The sequence below is a fragment of the Aptenodytes patagonicus genome, chromosome 7 (assembly GCF_965638725.1).
Source record: "Aptenodytes patagonicus chromosome 7, bAptPat1.pri.cur, whole genome shotgun sequence".
Classification (NCBI taxonomy): Eukaryota; Metazoa; Chordata; class Aves; order Sphenisciformes; family Spheniscidae; genus Aptenodytes; species Aptenodytes patagonicus.
In genome coordinates this window covers 56,968,959-56,996,688 of record NC_134955.1, presented here as the reverse complement: position 1 = coordinate 56,996,688, position 27,730 = coordinate 56,968,959, and the positions used below count along the sequence as shown (strand labels likewise).

The following is a 27,730-nucleotide window of genomic DNA, read 5'->3' as shown; positions in this document are numbered from 1 at the left end:
GGAAACAAGGGGGGACTGCTTCATCTAGCTGTGGTAATAAGGTTAAATAGTGTTTCAATATTCCTTTTTTCTTTTCTGAATGAAATGGGGTGACAGAAAGGAGGAATTAAATACAGCTAGGTTGTGTGTGTGTCTGTCAATGAGTCCTTCCAACCTGTGGAAGAAGATGGTTCAATTTAAGGGCATAAGGGAAAAAAGACTACTTTTTCTTTTGAATTTGTATAATGATTTATGAAATACTAAATAAAAGAGGGAAGCTAGCACAAGATCTCAGGTAGATAGCACATGAAAAATATAGAAATAGATAGAGAAAAGATTAGGGGGGGAGTAAGTGCTTGGGAGTGATGAAATACTGGAAAATGTATGAATGTTTAGACTAAGGGAACAAAGAGAGGTGGACAGATTTCCCAAATTCTTACAAAGAAATTATTAAGTCTACATGAACATATTTCACCATACATATAGTAAAGAAAGATTTGTTTCAACATGATAAGCTGTAGTTGTTTTATCTTTTCCACTTTTGCCTCTTTACATTCTTGCCGGTGTCTGTTTTTGTCCTCAACAGTACAATCTTTAAAAAGTGTGACAACAAATTATTAATATTTTAATGTGCCTTATTTTGTACTTTATTTTTACAAGTAGGAATACCAAACAGTGCTGAAGTTCTCTGTATTGGAGCAAATATCATAAAAATTGTTAGGGAAGGGTAGTTGAAGGGCAAAGCAATAAAACAAAACAACCATAGAAAGGAAGCAAGTCAACAACTGATGATTTTAAAATGAAAGCAAACTGTTTGGCATGTAAGAAGAAGCCATCAGATTATTAAAAGAAATTGTAGGAGAGGTAGGTTTGTAGATGTCAACATTTGTGCCTTTTTTTTTTTTTAGAAAATGCAAAGCTGCTTAGATAAAATTCAGTCTCTTACAGAAAGCAAGTACAACATCTCTTTCACTTACACAAGGCTTGAATTTAATCTCTTATAAATGCTTTTTATTATGCATTGAAAAGGCTGACTAATGCACATGATCTGTTTCTATTCCATTTTATATTTATCTTTTCTCTTCCCACCTTCCTATCCTTTCAATAGTAGCACTACCCTTTTTGAGAAAATAAGTGTCCTGTGAGCCTAAGGACCAGAGCAAGCTAGTACCCAGTCAGCCCTCATCCCCTGGGGAAACGGTACAACTGGTGTCCCGCCAAAACCATGTCGGTTACTGCAGCCAAATCAGACTGGCAGCATCCCTCCATTTTCAAGCCCCCAGACAGGGTCCATACTGCAAGACCTTGGGCATCAAAGTAATGGGGAGATGCAACAAGCCATGGAAACTGGTTGGGCAGAAGCCCATTTCAGATCTTTGACTGGTTCCTCTGTGTTGCTGAGAACTGATAACAAGAGAAAGTCCCCAGGAAGACAAATGGGAAGAAAAAAGACCTTTCTGTCAATATGTTCCAGTCCAGGGTGTAGGAAAGGACCAAGTGGAAGGATGACATTTGAAGAAGGTGAGGGAGGGCTGCAGCAAGCATGAAGTGGTGGCCCAAGCTAGGGAAACGATGCCTTTCTCTGGCTGGGTGTGGATGCCTGTGCTGCAGGGAGGGAGGGCAGTGAGGGCGGATGGGCTCCTTACTGTGCTGGGCAGTTACTGTCCTCTACCTAGCCTAAAGCAGAGCAGAGGTCCCAGGGGACTTGGAAGATGTGGGCACAGGTTGTCAGGCTTTAAGAAGTCGAAGCAGAAAAATCTCCCAGGAATCTCCCTGCAAGTGTCGGGAGCAGTGAAGACAAGGGAGCTGGAAGCAGAGGTGTGCCCGCATTGCTCCTTGGGTGCTCGGACTGCCTCAGCAGCCACTGTCACCAGGAGATGCCTTCCCACAGGGCAGCGCAGAGGGCACCCATGTGGGCTCTGAACTGAGTGACAGGGGAAGCCTCCTCCCCAGTTCACCCAGCTGCCTGCCACAGTGTTGCCGGGCCACTAGAAGCAAATGAAATAGCTTGTTTACCAAAACATTGCGCCTTCATCCCAATTGTAGCTTAATACTTGATAGAGGCCATCACTTTATTCCTTGCAGGCTACACCTTTTCTGGGAGCTGCCGTTTAAGAACTGAATTAGATTTTTAAAAGCAGTATAGTATGTAAAGGATACAGTAATTTTAACGAAAACACAAAGATATGCACAGATCATGGAAATTATTTAAAGTATGAAATAAAAGGTATAATTTAATTATGAACCAAATTTTAATTAAAAACCTGTGAAAATAATTTGCAAAGAAGTTTTCTGGATATGTTTCTCATTTTGACCTTTCAATATCCTGTGTCTCAATTACTATTCAGTCAATTGCAGCACAAACAACTGAATTGATTTCTTGCCTTTTTGCGTTAAATGCCATAACACACGCATGAGAGTCTGAGCTTCAGCGAGTGCATTTCCAGATCATCATCAGCAATTAATTGGAAAATCTAACCATAAGAAATAGACCTTCATTCAAAAAAAATATCCAAAAGCACGACAGAGGATGTACACATAGTTCCATCTATCTGCAGTATACTTAGCATTTCTTACATACTTTAAATATAATATTACTGTAATAATTATTTTCAATATTCTATATGGCAACCGGTCTCATTCTTTTCTAGTTTCCATCAGTGCAAATCAGACTAGGATATCATAGCTTTCAAAAACTTGCAAGGTTAAGAAAATAGTACAACCAATGGTAAGCAAAGCCAGTGAAATGAAAAACATTTTAGATTTGTTGTTCTCTTTCTTTTTAAATAAATGCTGCTTTACTACAACTTAACCACTAACTAACTAAGGAATGATAAAAGGTTACAGCTTGTGGTTACTAATTGTTGGGCTTGCTCATACTTTCACAAGTTAGTCTGAAATAAATTTTAATGGATCTGATTTGAATTTCATTTAGAGAAAAGTAAACCTCCTACATTCACTGATTTCAATGAAATCGTCCTTAATTTACATCAGTGTAGTGAGTAACAACAGATACACAGTAATAACTGTCCATTGCAGAGTTAGCTTCAGTTTAAATTCGCTGTGTACCGGTAACGTAGCACTGCTTCCCTTACATCACCCTAACACTAAAAATAGCATTTCAATATAGCCGTATCAAAAATGTATACACAAAAATGTGACTACCTGGTTAGTAGCATAGCCATAGTCCCTGCAGAAAATACATACACTAAGTATCTTTTTTCTTTAGAAAAAGAAAACCTGGTTTGAAATGAACTTCTTAGCACACAAATGGAACATAAAGGAATAATCTCAACTTATTTTAAAAAGGGATATCTTGACCTAAAATGCCATTTGTATAAGCAAGATGCAGTGGCAGTTGCATTTTTTGGGGTCATCAATACCGAACACGAGTTACATGCCAAAACAAGAGGTCTGATCCTACTCCTCTGACCTGGGTCGCAAAACGCTCCCTGATTTCTATGGGAAGAGGACTGGGCTCTGTTCTTAGGAGACTAGCACAGTCTCAGGTAAAAACTGCTTAGCCTGTTGCACCAAATGGAGGCAGACTTGCACCTCTAATGCTGCTTAAATAAACTAGTTCCATGTGTACATTAAACTACTCCGGAAGACAGGTACTATTTTCTGAGAGGCGGTGATGTGTTTGCAGTGTCTGTGTTCAAACTGGAATCTCATTAGAAAAACAGTAATCTTGCTGTACAGCCGTGTAGTAAGATAGGACATGCAACACATGAATTCATTGAATCCCAAGGGTGGTCATCTGCCTGAAATCCTTTTCTAGATAAGCATGTTCACACACAGTAAAAAAAACTCTCAAGCAGCAACAGTTATTACTGCTGAATAAATATTCACATTATTTCTCAACAGGCAATATACCCACTGGCCAAAAAAATAATAGTATGCTAATGGAGGATTAGGCAGGCACTGGCTAAATTAGTCCTACTGCAGTTTTGTTAAACTCTTGGGTGTGTATTACATGACATTACTATTTAGTACCATGGAACAACAATTTCTTTCTCTCCCCTCCTTTTTTTCCTTCTTTCTTCTTTTTTTTTCTTTAATAGAAGAGGTGGAGATTTCCTTTCCTGGGTTAACTTCCAAGCATTAGGAAAAGTAACATAACCTGAATATTCATATGATTCACACTTAGAGCTCTTAATTACTGCACAGGACACTGCTAGAATGAATACTGCACAGCAGCCAAAGTAGTCCTAAACATTATTAAATACTCTAAAATGCAGAGTATAAGTGTTGGCATGATACTGCACAGTACTTGAATAAATGCACTTTGAGGAATTTGACAGAAGCCAAATTTAAGTAACTGCTGGCATTTCTATTCTGAATACTGTCATTCTCCAGAATCCCAGTATTTTGACTGGTAAAGCCTTTCAACACATGCCTGTTTATTCTTTGCTTCACAAAAGACTCATCAGCCAGTTTGGTTTGGTTTTCTGTTTCCTCCTAGCAGAGGTATCTTTGTAAGCAGCTTTCTGGTGAAAGTCACTGGGAACAGCTCAGCAAGTCCCTGAAGTTCGACAGAGAATGCCCCTTAGCTGGGGGTGGAAGCAAACTCCATCAGCCATCCTCTGTCAGGCTCTTCTAAATCCTTCCTAAGTAATTACTCACTCCATTGATTAATATTTTGAAAACTTTACAGATGAATAATGCACAGATATTCAGAAGGATTCCTCAGAACCAAAAGATAAAAGCAAAATATACAAATATAGATCCACAAGGTATTCTGAGGTATCCCTTTAAAAAAAAAAAAAAAAACAACCAAAACGGCCTAAACATGTTAACCTTTTAGGATGTATCTATTTCTTAAATATTCCATTTGGTTTTAGGCTTTTCCTTGGTGCTGGTCTCTGTTTAATTAATTAATCACAGTGTTTGCACATCTTGAATGCTTTGTTTTAATGTCTCACTCCCTTTTGTGGATTGATCTGCTGTGAGATTTTAATGAGAGCCATTTCTCATGTTTTTATGCAGAATTATTGTACGGAGGTGAAAGTGATAATAACTCAGTCTTCTGTTAATTACACATCTAATTATTCTTAGAGTTTATTTATAATTATGTCTGCGAGCAGGCTTTGTTTCAAATATCATAGCCAGATTGGAAACGGAACTTAAATTAATTGTTTTCTGCAAACAACCGTATTTTAAAACAAAAAATAAATATGAATATTTATATTTTAGTCCAAAATACTCTCTTCTCTGATAGTCATTCTTGTAAACAAAAATCTTAGAGAACCATGTAAAATCTTTGCCCTTCAATAATAATAATACTTAAAGCTAGTAAATGTTCTCAGAGGACAACAAAAAAATTCATTAAGACAAAAACTATTTATGGTCAAATGGTCTTTTTTTTTTTTTTCTAAAAGGTAATCAGGGCTTTTATGTTAAAAGTCTTCAAATAGGAAGCCTCAACTCTAGAGGCACGGGAATGCCATTACTCAAAGAGAATAAGTGTTCTTTCAAGGGTGAAAGGGAAAGAAATATCTATTATTGATGTTGCTAGATTCCCACTTGCGAGCTAGGAAACCCCTTCTTTACCACAGTGTTTGTACCATGATGCAGAACTCATCTGAAACATAAGCTGCCCAAAGATCTCAGTTCAGGAAATCATGTTTTCAGGAAAAAACTGTTCAACAAAAATCATCTTTAGAAAGTGCAATCCTATACGTATTATTGCATTTATCATATGGAATAACATTGTTTTAACCAGAGTAATCGATCTAGAAGTAATTATAGGATGACAGAAAGAGACTTAGACACAGATATTTCACTACATACAGATGATTGATGTACAGATCCTCCAATAGTATATAAATGTATACAATAGTTGCATATGTTAGGGATTAATGTGGAATGAGATTCAGGTCTTGGCTATGGAAAGCAATAATATTTCACAGAAATATTTCAGCTTATAGGTAGTGGATTTGCAACCTGATAGACAACATGCAATACTGCATGTTTAAAATTTAAGAAATACAGTTTGCCTTCGTACTGAACACATTTCCCTTCAACACTAGTCTCCTGCAAACCCCTGCTCCCTTAGCAAAATGAACACTGGAAGAGAAGCCCGTGAGACTTACCTGTTTGCCTTACAGGAGACGAAGAAGTTTAAAGCATTGAAGTTCTCATGACAATCAGCCACTAGCATTTAGCTTACGTGGAAATAATTGCATTCTTCCATCTTTTAGCTTTCTCAGTAAGTGAAAGCTGGTGATGGATGCCAGCAGCCTTGTTAAAATATCACTGTAATCCGTTCAAGCTCTGGAGATTGCTTAGAAAACCAAGTCATAAACATGCTATAGCTTCACGAGCAGCTCAGCATTTTCCAAGCATCTTCCTTTTCCAATACTGTACTTTACAGAGCATTCTACCTACCTTGATTTGAGTAGAAAGAATACAGTTGTTGAAAGTAAATTCCATGGGAACAAAAGTGTTTCACATGTTTAAGCTTTCTCACATCAAATAGTTATGATTTTAGGAAAGGAGACAGCCTTTAGCTTTTTTGGTTGTTACTCTTTCCTCTTAAAAAAAAAAAAAAAAAAAAAAGAAGCTTCAAATAAAGAAGCAAGAAGCAAAGAAGAGGATATAGCAGTTCAAGAAGCAGCAGGCAAGGATGGGTGTCTTGTGATTGCTTTGAGTTAATGCTCCTCAGGGGGAGATGAAAAAAGCACAAATACAGCAAAATCTGTCTCACAGAGTAAAAATCTGTTGTATAAGACAGTGTCTGGCGAAGTAAAACAGCATGTGCATTTACTCCATTAATTTCTAGCATGGCAGACTGCAAAGGAAATTAGAAGCTTTCTGATTATTAGAGGCAAACAGGTAGGAAGAGGGAAATAAAATTCAGTATGTGTAACTACTGTAATTCATTTTGCTCTCCTGAGAAACATTATCAGATAGCTCCAAAATCTATTGGACGTGTATGTGAAAGCAGCATTTGTCAGTAGCACAGAACATTTTATCATTGCCAATATTGTCTGGGGCATATGTGGAGAATGAACATTTAATAATGCTGCATCCCATAGATACAAATAAACACATTTGTGACTGCTCTTTCTATAGCCTAAACACACCAGGTCTTTGGACTCTCTGGAAAATATGACTATGAAGGCTGTTACAAGAATCATAAGTGCTGAACACTTTGAACAACTGACCCAATTACTGGCACCAAGCAATGGGAACTTCAGCCTAAAAACCCTAATTCAAATCCCACTGAAGCCCATGAAAATTGATTCTGAGAGGCTGTAGATGTGTCCCTGGGCATCACTACACAGCTAGACCACAAAGTCACCAAAAACATCTTGGAAGGAGCTGGTTGAAACACTGCTCTGACCTGAAGCTCTCCTGGACGTAACAGTGCGATGCTGGGTCTGAATTTGCTCAGATAATGTATGCAGCACAAACACATGCCTGTTCCCTTCAGGGCCAAAAAAACCCCATTCCATTTATTTGTATGATGAGTCCAGTCAGACCAAAATGCCACTGAGCCAAATGCTATTCAAGCATAAAACAAAGAAACTTCCCAGCTGCATGAATTTACAGTCCAGCTGTCACCTTTCATACTTTCCACATACACTGCCCACCTGCAGTGCCACCAAATCTTGCAGAACAGAGGGTTCTTGAATTTAAACCCTTCTAATTATTAACACTGCTATACTTTGGGTTGTTTTTTTCCCCATAGCAGAGCTTGATCTAGCCCTTTCCAACCAGTGAAAACATCACATTTTGAAAAAGTAAAATTAAAATTAACCCCATATTTCCAATATCCCAGAGGATAGAGAAGCTGGAGCCAATGTGCATCTTTGGGATACAGTGAAAATATGAAAAATGGAAAAAAAAAATTGTCATCTTTCACATTTGAGCTCTGAGGAACTGCACACGCAGATACAGCAAATCCCACATCCTTGGCACAGAAGAAATCATTGATAGCTCAGGGCTTTGCCTGAAAAAACTGCAGCACTAAGCTTAGTCTGCGTATTCCTTTCTTTGCCATATTCACAATTCTGTATTTTGCTGCAATTCAAGTATCCTAAGCTTATATGTGCATGGAAAACTGCCTGCCCTTTGATAATGCTTTGGCTACTGATCTTCTTGTAGGGGAAGCATTTGCTCATATGTCCCTAGGTATTAGATATGCTGGCAACTCCCTCTCTATATCTGATGCCCAGGTGGAAGGCAAATACTCTTCCTGGATGCTCAGCAACCCCACTGCCTCTGGAAAAGCCACAGATAGGAAGGTGGAACACAGTTTATTGAGCATTGCAGAGGAAATCCCAGCCTACCACTCAGTCCAGCAACTTTCAGCGACATCCTGAGTTGCATCAACTCCACTGAGACCCTTCTGGGTCCCTGAGAAAATTTCCCTCTTCCTTGTCAACTCTGCAATTTGGCTGGGTGTTTGCGCCTTGCAGGAGTCTTCCCACTAGCACAGGGCTGCTCTCCAGCCAAGCCTTTGACAGAGCATCGCATGCAATAAAAAACAGTAAAATAGTTGCACCATCTATCACAGCATAAGCAGCACTTCCACCCAAAAAGAAACCGCCACTGCCACTGCCACAGCATGCAGTGCTTTCTGCACACTAACGTGTATTTCTCACTATGGTAGATTGATACCACAGATGAAGGGTTACCCCCACCACTGTCACTGCAACAGTGTCTTTGTTATTTTATGGCACAAATCTCAATGCCCATCCTGTTTTCCACTCACATTTGACTTCTAAATGCGCTTATCATGCATTCTGTCTTTTTATCATGCCCAGGCATTTTGGGTTCCCAGCCTGAGAAATCTTTGAAGAGGTCTGATGTTGAATGGACTTTTGAAAGGCTGGACCATTTTAACATTGGGCAGTAGGAGAAAAAATTAGAAAAAGAGATACAAGATATCAGTAGCTTCTTTCAGAAACAGAGGCCAGTGGCCATGAAATTTGTCACTATCTTGTTAAGCATAAAGAACTTCAATGTTTTGACACTTCAAAGTACACCTGCCTCTAGAAATTTTTTTGAGTGTCAGAATTACCCCTCTTCCATCAGGTCCAATAATCCTTGTGTAAAAATGCTTGCCTTATATTTTGTACAAAATACTTCCAGCACTCAAAGATATGTTTTACGAATAGAGGTCAACGTGTGTATGTCCCAAAGCTAGGGTATTAATAACACTAGAGGATCTATAGTTTTCCATGAGACATGGCATTTCAGCTACTGACTGTAAAAAATTGAATTTGTTCCAAGGGTTGTTTTTGCACAGGAAGGTGACACTACCCTTGCAGAGGGCTTATGGGTGTCCTCCTCTCAACCTCGGAGAGTCTGAGTGTCCCAGGAAGGACTCGCAGCATCTTCAGCTCCTTTTGAAAGTCAGCAGGAACTGTGTGAGGTTATATAGCCCCTTGAGGAGCCAGGATCCTAGCAAGCATGATATAATGCTGTATTGTGTCATTTGGATTTTCCCACATACTATTCTAGCATGAAAAAAGCCTTTGACAGACTGGGATCAATTCATTTTAGATAATACATGCATCTGCCTGAGCACCAAAGACCTCCAAATATACTTTTTCCTTGTATCCTGCTCAGACAATCCTTGCCAAAGCAATTCTCTATATGCATCTTGGCAAGTTATTTTCACTAAATAATATATCCTGCACAATTTCCTTGGTGAAATGTAATCAAATGGCAAAATAGTCCCACAACCTAAAAGAAAATGTTAAAAAAACATAGCAACTACTAAAAGTTAGCACTGTCCAGGGTGCGGAGTCTTATAAGAAGAAACAATAAACAAGGAACACAGAGATAAACTGAGGTGGAAATCGGTGTCTTTAATGATTATGTTATTTTTATTTCTAACCAGAAACATAAATCCTGATGCACTCTGTGCATATCCATATTCATACCTGGCATAAATTTATTTGTGCTTAAAGAACAAGTCCCTATACATAAGAATGAGGAAGTTGAGTCAGCACGCTTAAGATTCAGTTTTGGCTTAAGTTCAGCCATATTTTAAAATAACAGTTGGTGATCACTTCTAGTAGTAGCAACAGTAGCAAGAAATTCAAGAACTGTGTTTGGTTTTGATTGAGCTTGACTGCTTGCTAAAATATTTCCTTTGTGTCAGATACAAAATCAGTTCTAACACTGTAAAGCCGGACAGGTTGCTAATTGTGCTATCTTGAGATAGTCCCCTACAGATTAAAGTATATTATATTCTCTGCAAAAGAGTAGAACAAGTATGTAAACATATCTACATCATGCCAATGCATGTGTAAACATGAATCAAAACTGACAAACAACTTTTTATTTATTGTCCTATGCTCAGTGTTCAAGTGCCCAAATATCTAAGCCAAGCTTGAGAAAGAGGCAGCACTTTTTCATGGTCCAGAAAGAGACAGAAACTCCTTCATCAAAGGAAAATGACTCTGACCTCTCAGCTGCTTTAAGAGAAGGTTGCAACACATTTGTTGCAGACATCATGCATGTGATGAATGGGGGGATACTGTAATAAGCTGTCAGGATACATGGATATAATGCCAGTTTTTTCCTCAGACTTTTATGAACTATATAGAGTCCAAGAGTGTACACACTCTGAAGTGAGCTAGGTCCATCAGCTTTTGAAAAAATCTCTGAAGTCCTCGATTATCGCTCAGCTCCCTAAAGATAAAAGTTAAATTAAAAAATGGAGCTGGAACAGAAAGAAGAAAGATGATTGAAGGCCAACTCAAGGATAAAAATAGTGGTGGAAAGGCTTAGGACAAAGAAGAAATAGAAATATCAGGGTTGAAAAAGCTGAAGGAAGAAGGTTAGAGAGAGCAGATGTATAGACTGAGGAGGGCGATGTGTGATAGAATTTAAGCACATGCAGAAGGACAAAGGTGTGAAGCATACAGCCTAGAATCTTGGCAGAAACTATCTGGAATCAGGTAAGAAGGAAGAAGATTCCCCAAACTGCAAATTGATCATGTCATGGAATCAACTAGCTGGATCAAATTCTCTTCTGATTTACTCGCCAGGAACCAGTCACTGGCAATAATTGAAAAAAGAAGGTGAGCATTATCCTAATTTGGCCGTTCGTCTTTTTAAGCAGTTCTAGGCAATCTTTCAGGACTAAGATTTTACTGAAGAGTTTACCTGAAAGCATTTCTTTCAGTTCTTTAGTGTTTGCTACATGACATATAGGTGCCTGGAATCTGGATACTTAGAAGCAAATTACTTTCTCACTGAGGACCCAGGTATGTTCTTGCAAACTGAGCTGGAGCAATTTCAGAAAATACTGCCCCACCCTTTCAAATACCATTCATAAATTAAAAGCCACCACCAACAAGCTGCCAAAGGAGCAGTTTAAGCTATGCAGTTTTGCGCTGCACTGATATGGATTAGGTGTGCTCTTATGGATGGTTACTGTGTCTCAGCTGACCAGAATGGCAATTTCCAGCTCATAGCTGGTAAGCAAAAGTTGACAGTAGTAGCTTTTCAACTTCTTTTGACCCACAAAAACATACCCATTTATATTTTTCCTTGCTTCAGTTTTAATGTCATACATTGTTTTCCACCAAGTGCTGCTCATTCAAGGCCTAGTGAGTGTCAGTGCTGCCCAAGTAGAATCCCAAAGGGATCCTAACCCTGGATGTAATGGCAACAAAGTATGGGACAAAAAGAGTGTTTTAAAAAACATAGGCTTATAAAATAATTCAGGTTGGAAGGGACCTCAGGAGGTCACCTGGTCAACCTTTGACTTTGACCCAGTTTTGCCTGCTTGCCAGAAGCACCCACCCTTCTCTTAAGAATAGTCATAGGAACAGGCTTTTATTAGTGTACGTGTCTTGAACAGATGTGGCAGATTTTGTTGTTATTTTCAATTTTTCTCTGATTTCATACCTTCAAGAAAAGACAGTGCTTAAATATTATGAATGTATTATAATCATTCTCACCGTATGCTAGTCTGTAAGCTTGATAAATCACAGATAAAAAAACAACAGATAAATAAACTGCAGATATTTTGTATCAGCTGCTGTTTTGATACATGCATTGCATGGGAAAGGTTTTTGCATTTGTGAAAAGAAGATCACATATGAAAGATTCAGCCCAATCATCCATTCATGACAACATTCGCATTGCAGAGAGCCTGTGACCACGGTCCTTTCCTGAGCACTTTGAACAGTACATGCAATAACACTTTTAAACACCATTTGAACAAAAAAGAATGTATGTTTGCATCTCATGTGACTCATTAACTCAACAGAACCATCATATATCAATCAAGCTACATATAAAGAGGAATATAATATCACAATGAGCCTGTAGTCCTGTTTCTAATTAACATGGCTTAATCAGACACAATGAGCAGTCTCATTGTGTAAGCACACTCCTGTGACTGTCATATACAAAATAATCTGGAAAGGTTAAAAGGATTTCAGTCCAAAAACCTTGTTATTTTTTCATCATCACAGCTCAATTTCATTTCAACTTGCAGCTTTTGAAGGGAGCAATTGAGAGCAGTATTTGAAGACCGAGAGCTAGTATCATCATTATCCGTATGCAAGAGAGTCATAATATTTACTTCCCACAAAAAGACATTCTGATGTTTTCATTATAATTAGTAAAATGCTTTGCAATCCACAGATGGAAAACACTGTCTAAAGTCAAACATTTCTTATTCGTAAGAAAGCTTTTGCTTTTCAGTTCACTTCTAGACTGCCATTCACACGTTTTGCTCTTTCTTATTCCTACAGAATCTTCTGCTCTTTGGTCTTTAGTTTGTACTTTTGTCCTTATCCTTGAAAGCAGATTACACCAGGTTCTGGTATAATGCTTTACACATTTGCCCTACTGAATTTCAAAGAGCCCCACCATTTTATGTAGTCACTAGGAAGCAAAATTTCAATTTCATAAATGTTACTATCATTCACATTACAAAACAGCTTTTTGCAATCTTAGCTCTGCATTCCTTAACAATCCCCACTGAAGAGTAACACTACTTGATTTTAGTCTACCAGATTTGTTGTATAGTTATTCTATTTTTTTAAAAATATCTCTTTTTTTTTTATCCAAGAACAACAAAATACAGAAACTTAAGACAGGCAAGGAATAAATAAATAGTATTGTTACCCATACCTGTACTGTACCAGCACTTTGTCAAGAGAAACCATCCTGAATCTTCTGTCCTGAGGCATTAAAGCAAAGGTCACAATAACTTGTGCTCATGAAAGATCCTGTGGCTTTTCCCATAAGCTTCAGGTGACAACTGCAGAACCTTGGACAAAATCCAACTCAGGAAATTGCCTTCTAACTACATCAAATAATTTCTACAGATTCAACTGAATAATGTATTTTTCTCCACTCTCCATCTTAAGCTCCTGTTGCTGGGCAGCCTTCAGTAACATGAACATTTTACCCAAGAGTTGTTTTGAATTCCAAACACTCCTAAATAGTTAAATTTCAAAAAGTATTTTAGCAAGTGGGTTCAAAGCAGCCATAAAAGCTCAAGCTTTTCTATTTGCCATCTTATGTTAAAGAAATAACTTCTTGTGCTAACACAATATTTTTCTAAACTCTGTATCTAACTTTACAGTTGGTAATTCCTTATTCTTTTTTATTTATTTTTCTCCTACAAATGATGAAAAATAATTTCTTCTTTAAGCTATTTTGTTAGAGTCTGATTGTGAATTCTTAGCATGAGAAAAGAAAAGACCCATTTCTTTGTTTTTAACACAGCAGATCTAATGGACAATATGTTTTTAATTGATTACTATAAAACTGAATTATTTCGAGAAGGACAATGGTCAAAGGCTAGATACTTTCAGCCGCTTGAAAATGCAAGCAGAGCCCCTGAATTAACTTGTAATGCCATTACGAGCCTGAAATTTATGGCAAACATTAGGATGAAGGTTCTGTGAATATTATAGCTGAAGGTTTTGGAAAAACTTAACTCAGCAAAGCCACCAGAGAGCACCATACGGGTCTGCTGTCCCACAGCAGTTTGATAGTTGAGCATTGTCTGCCTCTCCATCAGCAGCCCCTGGGCAGTGACCCCTTCTAAGGAGGCCCCTCGTCTCGGCCAGCTCCGTTCCGGTCGCTTGAACAGGGTGAGGCTTATTCTCGATGAAGGGGGGTTTGGCCATCTTGCTTGGTGCACAAAGAGTGTCACACTAAATCACTTTTAATAGATTTGTTTTGCAGACACATGCCTAGACCTGTTGGAAATCTCAAACAGTTCCATAAAAGTTGAATGACTTTGTACTAGAAGATACATGTTTTAAAGCTACACCTTTTTAAAAAACATCCTGTTTCCACATTTCACTTGTGAATTTTCCTGTGTCTTATAATACTTAATACTGGATGAAAAAGATCTTTACATTCTGTGAAGAAAATATCATCTCCTGTGAAGACAAAGCCATTAAGGTTCTTTTGGTCTGCATAGGCTTATTTCCTTCTAACTGAGTACATTTTTTCCACAGTTTTTTTAGATAATAATATTATTCTCTGTGAAGTATTTCAAATGATATATCGAGTACTTACTCTATCAAACAGCTGCCATAAAATAGTCTTAAAATGGAAGATTAAGATCCCAAAAGTCAGTCAGTGACAGTATTATAATTGCATATACAATCTTAATACAGCTATGGGCATATGCAGTTTTGAATACCATTTTCATATACGATTTTCTCAATATAGCATCTCCCTATGATCTTAAAAGTACATGTGAAATTCAACACAAAATAAAGACCAGGTAATATTTTCACAGATAAACTACAGGAAAGAGAATAAAGTTTATCCATGTATTTTGAAATTCCAGGTATTTAATAAATTACAGTTCCTAATATGTGCAGGTGATTTTTGGGTTTTGAGGGGGAGGGACAACTGGAGGAGTGGGTTTTTTGTTTAAATAGGACAATGATTAGATTTTAAAGGAGTGATATTCTATGAGGAAGGTCCCATTTACTAGGAACCATTAGTGCTTAAATGCAACTCTAATATGATACACAGTAAGTTGCACGCTAAACAGTCCTCTTCTCTGAGGTTATCAGGAACTGCAGTAAACTAGGTGATAGTGCATGTTCTTTCATTAATCTAAAATATTCAAGTTTGGGGTTTTTTTCTTTGCAACTTTAATGCTTTTCTAACATTTTGTTTTGTTTTTTTAATGTAATGCATTATACACATGCTTATGAAGATGAAGGAACCAACTAGCAATATTTTCACAAAAATATATTTTGTTTCATAAACTGTGGAATAATTTAACAAGTATGCATACATACCAGGAACAATTACCTAGTTCTGCAATATATTTCATCTATTACATTGTATTTCTCTTTCTAAACACCTACTGTACATACTTCTCCGAACTGATTCTCATAAAATAAAATAGCATTGTCTGGGTGATTGTTACAAAGAGTTATATTTCTGATTTAAGCTGTTTCAAGCTGAATAAAATAAGGCAAATTCTCTTCTCATTTATACTTTAATGCAAAGTTTTCTTAATAAATTATTATTTAGTGGAACTCCACAAAGTTTTGTAATGAAATCCAGAACAAGAAGAGAGCCCTCAGTCGTATCGAATTTATAGAAAGGTTTTCCCTAATGTGCCCATTTCTTAGAATGCTGTTCATCTCGCAATCTTTATGCTTTCAAGTATGTATATATCATAAACTACAGTGGTATTCAAAACTAAACCCAAGAAAATAGATATTTTTTCCCTTTTTCTTTTGTTACCAGTTTTTTCAGCTTTTTTCTTCAGCAAGATATTTAAAATTTCAACTTTTTCTGCTCTCAGAACTTACTTATTCTTGTCTCTCCTCAGTAAAGATATAGGGCTAATTTATATGCAGCAAACGTAAAAATTCCACAAGAATCTGCATAAATATTTATCTGTCCTTTTATACAATATCTCATTGTTACAGTACTTGATTTCTCTACAGTTTTAACAAAATGCATGTTCTATACTTCTTAATAAATCATGAGAGAATACTTATTAGAAAGAAGCAAGAAAAGGTGTGAAAAGTTCAAAACGCTGATATGGCTTTCCTAAGCAAAAAAAAAAAAAAAAGAATAACTCTTTGAAAAAAAGAATCCCTTCTATCCATCTAACAATCTTAGAGCCCATATTATACATAGTCCAACTCAACACACAACACAACACAGCTTTCAAAAACTTGAAAGCTGCATGGTTTTCCACCAGAAGGGCATTTTATAAAGAATAAAGCAACAAGCAAATTTCATTTTAGCAGTTTTGTTGGCCTATGCTGGAGAAAGTTATAACCAATACATCACATTTTTAACTCGTCTGATATTTCCCATGCCCTCAAAAACTATTATATCTGGGCTTTTGCATAAAAAGAAAAAAAAAAAAGGGAAGAAAAAAGGGTAAAAAAAAAAAAAGGAGAAGAAATATTAATTGCTTAACTTAAGGAAATATAAAAACTTCTAAATTATTGTAAAGTAGGGCAGGTACACCAAAGGCACTTTTGGGATATTGTTCTGTCTCACCTGGGAATTGAATTTTAGTTTTCCAGTTTCAATGTTAAAATCTAAGGATGAAATTCTGTTCTATTTCCCTCTAGTGACCACTTTCATTGAAATAGGAATTCATTCAGATTTATTGTGAAGTAGCAGAACAAGAGATGACCCCTTAAGGCAGCCACTCATTCCTCTTGTAGCCAATTATGTAATTCCTGAATTTGATTTCCAGTGCATGAGGCACAAGATGTGCTTTAGGTAAAAAGAACAGGGACAAAGATTAAACACAGAAGAGGGCTGTATTCAAGTGTTCGACAATGAAATTTCCAAAGATGTTTTCAGTTTTGGTATCTACTGCTCTGTGAACACGCTTTTTGAGATCAACATCTGTGAATGCAAGTGAGACATCATTTTCATCCTGTTAGGATGGGTTTTAAACAACATGAACCAATTACTTCCACAGAAAAAGGCGAATGCCTATTTGAAAGGGACTTCTGTCTGTCTGAGGCGATGCTTTTGCAAGAATTGGAAATTTTGCTCCAGTTGTATGACCTTTGAGAATGTTCCCCTATTTTGTCATTCTTTGGTGTTGGGAATTTATATCTCAGAGTAGAAGAATAAAAAAACAATTCTAAGCAAAGTATTGCCAGAATTTTCTGCCTGTCCCTTTTCCTTCCTATTATAGACCCAAATTTTATCTAAAAAAAAAAAAAAACAAACCCCAAACCCCAGGTGTTTACAAGGAAACAAAGGTATTCTTTGTCTTTTAACAGCAAGAACATTTAGCAATTGCCATAGGGAATAAGGGAATACAAATGATTGCGTGTTCAGGCCTACCATCATTACTAAAGCTAATCTCTGTCTGGATTCAGTGGGAAATATTTTTGAGATCAGCTCATTGAATTTAAAGAAAGAATCTTCCTCTATACTTCTTCACACAACCCCATGATGTTGTGTTATCTATGCAGCGTGCATACTCACAAGCCCAGACACCAGCACTGAGCGTGAATACCTTTTTCAAAGCCATGGTAAGTGCTATTTCCTAGATTATTCTTTTCTGATAAAACAATGATTCCGGAGACTTCTAGTCACCAGGTCACTCTCAGCCCTAACAACTTCTCTCTAGGCACCAGGCCCTCTTTTCAAGAAAACTTATTTGAAACTGTATAGAGGTAATAGAGAACTAAACTCACCTTCACACAACTTAGTAGACCTCTCCTGATCACATCTGAGATCCAGTAGACACGTTTGATTGATCTTTGTAGGTATAATGCCTCCAATCACTGTAGCTGGGTAAATATTCTCCCTCAGCTAAACAAGTTAACTCAAATCTAAAGCATCAGTAATTCAGTTATGTAGATTTTTCTTGTTTTGGTTTGGTTTTGTACTAACCAGGCTGCAGGTTGAACACAGAATTTTCTGTCCTTCCAACCCTCACTGCATTCAGTTTGCCTACAGCCTGAATACATCTTCAGCTACTAGTGAACAAAAAAGTGATGTATCCACATGTATCTTTCCCTGTCTCTCGTCAGGTGCTCCAGTGAAAACAAAATTATAGGAAGTACTTAACAGAAGACCCTTCTGTAGTGAACTCATTATCTTCTGAAATGTCTTTATTTCAGTGCAACTTCCTTTCCATTCACATGATTTGTATTTTCTGTCACAGTCTAAGGAATTTCTATATTATTTCCATTTCATAAATCCATCATATGAGATAGGTTTAAGGAATTCAATAATGTTGTAAATTTTTTTTCTCCATTCATCTTTAGAAAGAACATTTTGTTTGATCTTCTACATTAGTGATGGAAAAAATTGACTGCAGTTGAGCAGAAGAACCTAGTTATTAAAATCTGAATTAATCATATAAAAGGGAAATCCTCATTGTCTTTTAATGTAGTATCCACAAGATCTGATAAGTCATTCTCTTTGTTCTGGGTTTTGTCTTTGCTGTCATAATCTTGGGGTTTTTTTTCTCTGAAATACTACTATTTATGGTCTATGAACTATCCTGCATATAACATTTAAAGTAATAATTACATGGGTCAGAAAATGTTTTGTAAGTTCTTAAATTCAAATCAAAACAACTTCAGATTTTAAGAAGACTTGCATATTTTTTCTTCCTTTTCAAGGGGAAAATATAGGTCATTCTCTGCTGGAGAAACCATACTGAAGTCATTGGAGTTATACCAACAGATAATTTGACTCAGAAGGTATCAGCATTTGAATGCTGCAGTACTGTCCAATTTAATTATTTAGCAGACATAAGTCTATATATCTTGCTCAGCTCTCACTGAAAAGTAAAACAAAGGACATGTTTCTCTGTGTATCAAGGGTATACTGATATTCTTCTGAATCCCAGGAGATGGAGGAATAAAGACCTACTAAGTTGTTGAAGGTAAAAAGATTCTGTCATGTTTTTGGTCTGGTCACAAAGTCCAGGTGGATGAAGCGTTTTCTGGGCAACCAGCAAAAACACAAAGAGCACAGGACAGGTTTGTGGTGGAACTCTTTCATTATCCGGACAACCACTGGGAAAGGAAGGTAGCAGGAACATATTGGCAGCAAAGTCTTGAAATGTCCTGGTGACATTTTTGTTTCTATAAAAGGTGAAGAAAGCAAGTAAAGGAAAAGGTCTCCTGGCTGTCTTTCTGGCCAACCTGGAAGAACTGGTTGAGAACGTGCAGATGCAAAGTAACTTGTCTGAAAGCGACCATGAAATAGATGACAGAACTAACTGTCCTCATAAGGTTAGAAAGGAGAACATAAACGTCATAAATCATGGAGCTTAGGACAGCAGAGTGCAATAAACACTGGGAGGTGGAAGTGCTAGATTTTTACATAATGTTAGTAAAAAGGGGAAAAGTAGTTGGGGACAGCTGGTAGTGCTGTTAAAAAACAAAAAAAAAAACCCAAACCACAAAAAAAAGGACAACTCATAGGCACCAAATATCCTGAACTCGAGTATCAACAGTCTATGGATAAAATCAGAAAGGCAAAACATAACTTGTGAGAAAATAAAATATAGGAGAAAATACTCCGTATTTACGTTATTAGTAGTGGAAGATTAAGAAAAATGTTGGTCTATTCCTCGACAGGAATCTTGAGGAGGTCACAGTATTAATGACATCTTTGCTTCTGTCTTCACTAAAAATGCCAACTATGATCTTACAGCTAACAAAATTAGCACCAGAGGGATGAGTAATAAAACCAGAACAGTGACAGACAGATTTGAAAATAGGTAAATGAGAGGTTTTAAGATAAGATAGGCTCACTGAAAATTCTCTGTGGGTATTTTCCTTCAGCCAACTCTTTATCCCAGGGCTGATAAATGATTACCTTTTGAAAACGTGTCAAAAATAAGTAAGGCTCCACAAAACTGGGAAAAGGCCACTCCTACATCTATTTTTTTAAAAAAGGGAAAAGAGAGGAGAGACAGGAAAGAGGAGAGAAAACCACTCAGCTTAATTTCAGTTCTGGAAAAATCCTGGAACAAATAGTCAAACAAATCATTCACAAGCACCTAAAAGACAGCAAAGACATAGGTGACTGCCAACACGGACCTTTCAATATCAAATCATACTAAATTAATCCAATTCCTTGTACAGGAAAATGATCAGAATTGTTAAGGTGTAACAGTGGAAAATAAATAGACAGAAATAACCATAATAAGTCAAAATTAAATTTTACTGAGCTGAGAATCCTTTCTCTGACAGAAGTCACTAGCAGGTGTCAGGGAAGAACACGAAAAAATATGGTAAGTATATACTTAACTTTCCTGTGGTAGGCTGTCCTGGTTTCAACAAATATACAATTTAATGACTTTCGGAGCTGGAAGTTGTATCGACAAACTGTGTTGGGCTATTCCATTCAAAATGAAAGGATATTTTAAATAAAATTCTGCAGAATCTGCTATTATACTATGTTTTCATAAATAACTTGCATGACATTATAGATAGAATATGTTTATTAAATATAGAGATCATACCAAAATAGGAGAAGTTTCAAGCACTGAAAGGCCTAGGACTAAAACTCCAAATAATCTTGACAGGTTAGAGAACTCTCCTGCAAAACCAGAATTCATATTGGGGGGAAAAAAATATAAAGTTATACACTTAGAATACACTACACAAATAGAAGATAGGGACTGACAGACCTGCGTGACTGTAAAAGGTCTGAGGATTAAAGCGGATCAGATCTGAGCACATGCCAATGTTGCCAAAGGCAAACATGCTGCCTAAATGAAAGGCTGTCTGCGAGAGCTGGTGCAGCATCCACTGGAGTATGTTTTCAGTTACAAGCACTGCTCCTCAAGAATAGTCTAGGCCATCTGGAAGAAGTTAAGAGAGCAGTAAGAATGATAGAATTCAAGAAAACATTGCTTAAGAAAGGTTGAAGGGGTCATTTAATCTAAAGGAGAGAAATCTGAAAGGAGATTTAGCAGTTTTCAGATGTACAGAGGGTAGCAGTAAGGAAGAGACTAAGCAATTCTCCATGACCACCAGGGACAAAGCAGAAGTTTCACACTTAAATACCAACAAAGCACATTTAAAGCCAGGCACTAAAAAAACTTCTGAACAACTAGAACTGTCCACAAAAACAGCTCAGTCTCCATCACTAAGTTTATCAAGGAAAAAGTTAGGCAAACACCTAGCAAAAAAGGCTTAGGCAAAAATGACACAGCTTCAGGTAAGGGGGTTGGCATCCTGAGTCTCTTCCTGCTTTATTTTCTGAAAACTTATAAGTTCGTTTTTGGATAAAGGCAAATAACTACTAGAACAAATCACCAGTGGATGTAGTAGATTCTCAGTTACTTCTAGTTGCATTTGAAGATACAAGTCCTTCCTATGAAATATACTGTCTTGCAACAGATGATTATTTGGCTTTGTGCAGAAATTACTGACACTGACTTTATGGTTTTTCTTCTGAAGGAGGTTAGAATACATGGCTCTAATGTTTCTTCTGGCCTTAGCATTTGGGAAACTACAAATAGATTAACTCAAATATTCACTCAGTGTACTATCAAAGTTACTACTGAATTTTTCTTTCACAATGTTGTCCTGCAATGCTATACACAAGGCTCTAAAGGGACAAGAAGCAGTGGTCTCAAACTGAAATGCAAGAAATTCCATTCAAACTTCAGAAGAAAACTCTTTTACTCTGACAGTGGTCAAATACTGCAACACGTTGCCCAGAGATGTTATGGAGCCTCCATCCTTGGAGATATTCAAAACCCTGAGCAACCTGCTGTAGCTGACCCTGCTTTGAGCAAGGGTTTGGACTGCAGACTCTCCAGAGGCCCTTCTAACCTCGACCTCCTGTGACTTTGTGAGATCCTGTGAATCCTAGATTGCAACTACATTAAATGCATCTATTACCAATCAATCAAGTGAAAACTCTGAAGCATTCAAGAATGAAAGCCAAAAAACCATGCGAAGAGCATTTTGTCTCCTGTTGTGGCCCACATGGATTTTTTTTTTCTGCTGCATCCTAATTATTTTCGTTCCAACTGGATGGTTTTTCTAATGAAAATTAGGCTGTTTTCTGCTGTCAAGAGTGTGGGAAATGGATCTGGTGAAAGTTGTTACAGGCTTTTTAAGATGCCACCCTGTATGTATGCGATAAGCAGTGATGTAAAAAAGTATAAGAAGGCTTGGTAAAAAGGGGAACATGATGAGATGCTCCACATGAATTGGAAGTTATAGAGACCATTTTAGCACAATATTTTATAATAGATAATATGAGATTACAAATGAGAAAAACAGAAGTTAGCAATGAAATATGATTAAAAGTAAAAGGGACAAAATATTGGAAAATGTTCAGTGTGCATAGAAAGACAGCGAATGGAGGCAAAAACAGCTTCCACAGCCCAGTGAGGGATGCTGTCAGGTTCTAGACCCTCACCACCGAAATCTGGAGTTTTACCACATGCAAGTCACATCTTGTGACTGATATAAACCTAATCATCCTGTGACTGAGGGTTCATCAGTAATGGTTCTTTTTAAAGGCTCTCAAAGAAGGCTTGTCTTTATCCCCAGGACAGTGGAAGCAGGACAACCTAACTAACCCACTTCCCCATCGAGCCCATTTTTCAGAATAAGAATCACCTCCTTTGATTTATCTGATCCCTCAGAAGAAACCATAGACATAGATAGCACAAACAAGCTCCTCCCGTGATGCAAGGAAGAGTTAGATGCTTCTGAACAGGAGTGAGAATCATCAGTAAATATAGCGAGCACTGTGCTAATCACAGGTAATAGCAACAAGATGGCATGCTGTCCCCTTGCTGAAACTGTGTGCTAAAAGCTTGTGCAAGTCAGACACTTACAGATGCAAACTGTCTCTCGGATGTTGGCATTTATACCAAATATTTTGGAAACAGAAGACTCCTTAATTCATTTAAATGGCTGAAAAATGGAAGTGGTGATTGTAATTTATGTTATAGATTAGAAGTTAAGTGCTTTCATGCAGGAAATAATAGAAACTCTGAATACAAGACCTTCTCCAGCCTGCTGGTTCAAACTCAAAATTTCCATCTTCCGCCAGCATAGCTTAACATTATTGTCTAAAAGGAAGGTTTGGATGGGAATCACTTTCCTGCAGAAGCTGTGTCATCATGCAATAAAGAATTCACTGTTTTCATATACTAATAAATTTACTACTCAAATTTACTAACAAATTGACTGTAATTTCATTTGAAAATGAAAAATAAAGGCAAAGTCACTGTTAAAGAGAATTCATCTGTGAATGGCAAATTGCCTCCTGGAGCAAATGCACTCATTATGCTCAAAGAAAGGATGAGATCTCCCACAGTTAAGTAAAACTAGTAGGAAAAATAATTGCTTGATAAATCAGAGTAATTAAATTTTGCACATGCGAATGCTACCGCACCTCTGTCTTCAGTGCAACAAGGCCAGCCCTGTAGCACAGAAAGAGCACATAAAGCTCAGCCCTTTACTCCCTGAAAAATCTATTACTGAAAGAAACGGTGCACCTTTTCCCTGTTAGCTCTTCATTAATGAGGAATGGGAAATCATGCCCCACAAAGCTACTGGGATCAGAGCAGTCAAAAACAGTGGTGATGCTATCCAGTTCCTGTTCAGCTTCTGCCAATATTCCACCTGTCATTAGTGTGTCTTCTAGCATTTTAAAAACATCTTATTTTAAAGCAATACTCTGTTTTCCTTTGGGAACCTGCCTGCCAGGTCATTTGTTAGTTGGTCTGCCTTATATGTTAATTTTTGTATACAAGGCAAATATTTCTGTTTCCGGTTATAACCTTCCGTAGGACAGATACTTCCCCACGAGACCTTTAAACTTTATAGGTACTCTGATTGCTCTGTATTAGTACTGAAAGAAGGCTTCTGCAATTATCCTTTCAAATTCTAAAAATTAATTCTTGACCATTTGAAATATTTTGAGTTTAGGCTATCTAAACACAGTTATCTACATGTAGGCACACACACATGCATCAGTTGTTCATCCGCCTGCTGTACTCAGCAGAAATCTAGTCAATGCAACATAAAGCACAATTCAGTTCACCCTTACCTAGGGAACCAGCAGCTGCTGAGCTGAATCACTCGCTCAGCTCCATTGACTCCAGCCTTGATCTTTATTGACTCTAGTAAGGGCTTTGATACTGAGGGCTCATTCCATTGCCCACACAGAGGGAGGCAGTGCCATTTGAGATGAGACAGTGTAACCTGCCTGTCCTCCTGCTGGCAATAGGTCTCCCAGACCCGTCAGGGTGTCTTGCATACTCTAGGGCATCTGAAAAGGCAGCAGTTCCTGTGTGTGGGTGACTGAAGCAAGCCTCTAGCCCACAAACAGACTCCTACAGTAGGAGGTAGGCATAACAAATTTAGGTATCTCAGTTGCCAGCTGAATCACTGGAATTTAAGAACTTGAACAGGACCTATATCTGGAAAGGCCATGTTACTGCCACGGTGTATGCAGCACTTGTAAGAAGTGGCTTATGATGGTTTCCCTCCTATAATTCAAGAGGAGACTAGCAGGAGAAAAGCACAGCACAAGCTCATTCATATATGTTCCTCAAGAGTACAAGGATGTATTGCATACACTGTCTTCCGAACCAATCAAGCAGAAAGCACCAGTAATCACTTTCAAAAGGGTTACAGAGGAGTGATCTTGAGCCTTAAGGGTCAGTTTAAGGAATAGTTATATGGTCAGATTTAGATGGTCATGAGTTAACTCACTCCACGTTTCATCCCTGGAAGTGTTCGAGGCCAGGTTGCATGGGGCTTTGAGCAACCTGGTCTAGTGGAAGGTGTCCCTGATCATGGCAGCGGGGTTGGAACTAGATGATCTTTAAGGTCCCTTCCAACCCAAACCATTCTATGATTCTATGATATCACCTCAGGTTTGCAAGCCATCTAGATGCATTATCATAGGATAGTATTTGAGCTAAAAATTCACACTTCTCAGCTTCTTCATGCAGGCTCAGTAGATGGCAAACTTGGCCACACTCCAAGCAGGAGCTGGCCCGTGCTGCAGCATCTTGGAGCATGGATGGCATCAGCTAGTAACCTTTGATCATTTAGATGTATTCAGACACTTTGGTGCTGACCCCCTTACTGCAAAACCACCACAACTTTGGTAAATTGAGACGTCAGGTGACAAAAGACCCACGATGCATGGAGGTAGTGTGTCTACATAGAAACACAAGTCCATCTTTTGACAGTCCATATTTGACAAAAAAGAGAAGTTGCCTTTCATTAAGAGAATCTAAGCAAAAAATAGTTATTTTGCCAATAGCCTAATGTTCTGTAAAAATCAGTTCCCTAAACCAGTTTCCCTAAAAAAGTTCAATCTTATTACCCATGTGATCTCTGTGAATTTAGTCTCATCTTAACTTCTCCACTGCAGCATTTTTGTAGGAATTGACCATAATAAATGTGATTATGGATGCAGGTTTACACAGGTCTAGTTCCCAATGTAACTTATCCACTAGGTGGTTAGCTATTCTATCAGATTAGATACTGCTAGATGACTGAGTAAGGTCTTTGAGCTTCTTCCCAACATGCCTCTTGTGTGTATGTGTCATGTCTGGCAAAAACGGTAGTATCCACCGAGAGAAAGAAGACATGCAGCAGATGCTCGACTGCATTTCTTTTCCTGCTTGACTGCAGTGACTGCTCTGAGAAGTAAACAATCCACTCAGTAAAATAAACTGCTGCAAATGCTCACTATGGGTTGTATCATTTGTTTATTACCTTGCTCATTCTCTTTCCTTAAACAGCTTTGTTCAAATTCTCCTACCAATCTATATACTCCTGAATTTTTATCAGCTATATCTCTTCTCTCTGGGCAGAGCCCACACTTCCTTTTTGCTCCAAGACTGTTTTCTCTCTTTTCCAAAACAGTTCTCAATGTCTATATGTAAGATTGTTTTATTGTTTTTGTAAGGCACTTATTCTTGGAATTAGTTCCTGCTTTTTGACCAAGGGATGACATGTTCTATAAAGTATTCAGTCTCTAAATCAGACAATGAAAGAAAAAACTATGATGTCTTCTATTTTCAGAATCAAAAGAGCAGCTGATGTCAAAAAGCAAAATAAAAAAAGGTGACTTTAAAACAATATGGTTCACAGGGACACTGCCTTTTAGGGTCAATCTCCAATATATCTTAGTGCACATGCAGGGTGAGGACTGCAAAATAAGACTAATGAGCATGGCAGAAACATACACAGTAATTCATCATCATAACAAAGCATAGCACAATTATCAGGAATTTCAGACGCCTGTAGGCTTAACACAATTACACGGAAACAAATTGTTTGTTCTGCTCAGTTAGAAGTGCAAGAATGCTGGACCAAAAAATAGAAAGGGATTGTTGCCATGTATATACACAAATCATCCTTTTATGATTTGACAAGTGTACAATTTGGCTTTCTTTTTTGGTTTGTACACTGAAATTGTGTTCAGTGCCTACCCAAATAGGTCTCCATGTTCTCCAACAGGACATGTCACAGAAAACATAGGAAGAAGAAGCAGCTGGCTACAGGGGTAGAGGAGTTAATGGATATAACCATGATACCTTTGTCATGCTTGCCAAAGACTTCAATACAGCAATAGTTCTCAAGTAAGACTGGAAGGAAGGGAAACCTTTAATTAGTTGGAATTTACTTACTTCAAAAAAATTGTCTCTGCTTGGTGTTACTTACTGAGAAAAGACTAACATCAGCATCATCTCATGAATAATTGGGTTTGGTCCTGTTCCTGGTTTTCAGCTATCTGGAGTACAGTTTAGGCTGTTGTTTATTTGACTTTCCTCCCGGAGGACCACTGTTCTGCAGGAGAATTAAAGCTATGCAATGCTTACACAGACATTTCTTGCACTTCTGATAGCAGAGAACAAGACCCATTCTGAGTAAGCACTAATAATACACAGCACTGCAAGTAGCTGCTGGGGGCTCACATGCCTGAGAGACGTAATACTAAAGGTGAAGTCACTGTTGAAAGGAGCAGACGGATTGCATTTGGTATCACAGATCTCTCCTGTGTTTCAGTGATCATGCCACTTAGGTAAAGTGGGACTTTGAGAGCAAAAGTCTAATTAAAATAAGTAGGCATTATATAACCACGCTTGGAAGGCAAATTTTCTGCAATATTCCTTAGTGACTAGGAGCTGCCTTTCTTTAAAGCATTTATACAGCTCAGTTCTAGCAATTTAATGGTTGGGAGATTATAAGAAAATAAATTAGATTTTGGTACACAGTAGTCAAATTAATTTCAGGAGCATATGTAACTCTTAGCACTTAAGATTCATAACCACATCATGACCCATATCAACATTAAGGTCCCAATTTTTCAGGGAAGGTTGGATAGCACACATCACACAACTGCTTTTTAGAAGACATCATCAGGCTGCAGAAATGTCCTGTATAAGAATGTCATGTTTCGGGGAATGCCTTAGCTCCACCAGGTTATCCATCGTGGTTAGGACTGCACTGGTGAGGCTCCAGGGATGCATCTGGCCCAGGGAAAGGATTTACCCCTCGGTCCTTTTTTTTTTGTTTTAATTGGCTTGTCTCTGTCGCTTTCATGTTTTTCTTCCTCACCTCATTTACTTTATTGATCCTGTCTTCCCTCCTGTTTCTCTCTTTCCTGGTTACTTCTAGATTAGCACCAAGATGGGAACTCCCATGGGGAGCCCCACTTGGCCACTTTCTGCTGAGTAAAACAGCCAAACTTGGCAAAGGGAAGATACTCTTGCCAGAAGCAGTAGGGAAAATTGCTGGGATGGTCCGTCTTGGGTGTCACAGGTTTGGTGATAATC

At 37.8% G+C, this 27,730-nt stretch overlaps 1 protein-coding gene across 6 annotated transcripts in view; it reads right to left on the bottom strand.

Moving 5' to 3' along the window:
* Nucleotides 1-27,730, bottom strand: part of TUNAR (transmembrane neural differentiation associated intracellular calcium regulator) — a 177,344-nt gene that overhangs the window by 40,549 nt on the left and 109,065 nt on the right. The window contains exon 1 of one of the 6 annotated variants that reach the window (XM_076345389.1): nt 6,075-6,093. The exons of the other annotated variants lie outside the window; for them this stretch is intronic. The gene's annotated coding sequence lies outside the window, so the exon portion shown is untranslated. Of the gene's footprint in view, nt 1-6,074; nt 6,094-27,730 lie in introns of those variants that run through there. 6 annotated transcript variants of the gene reach the window in all.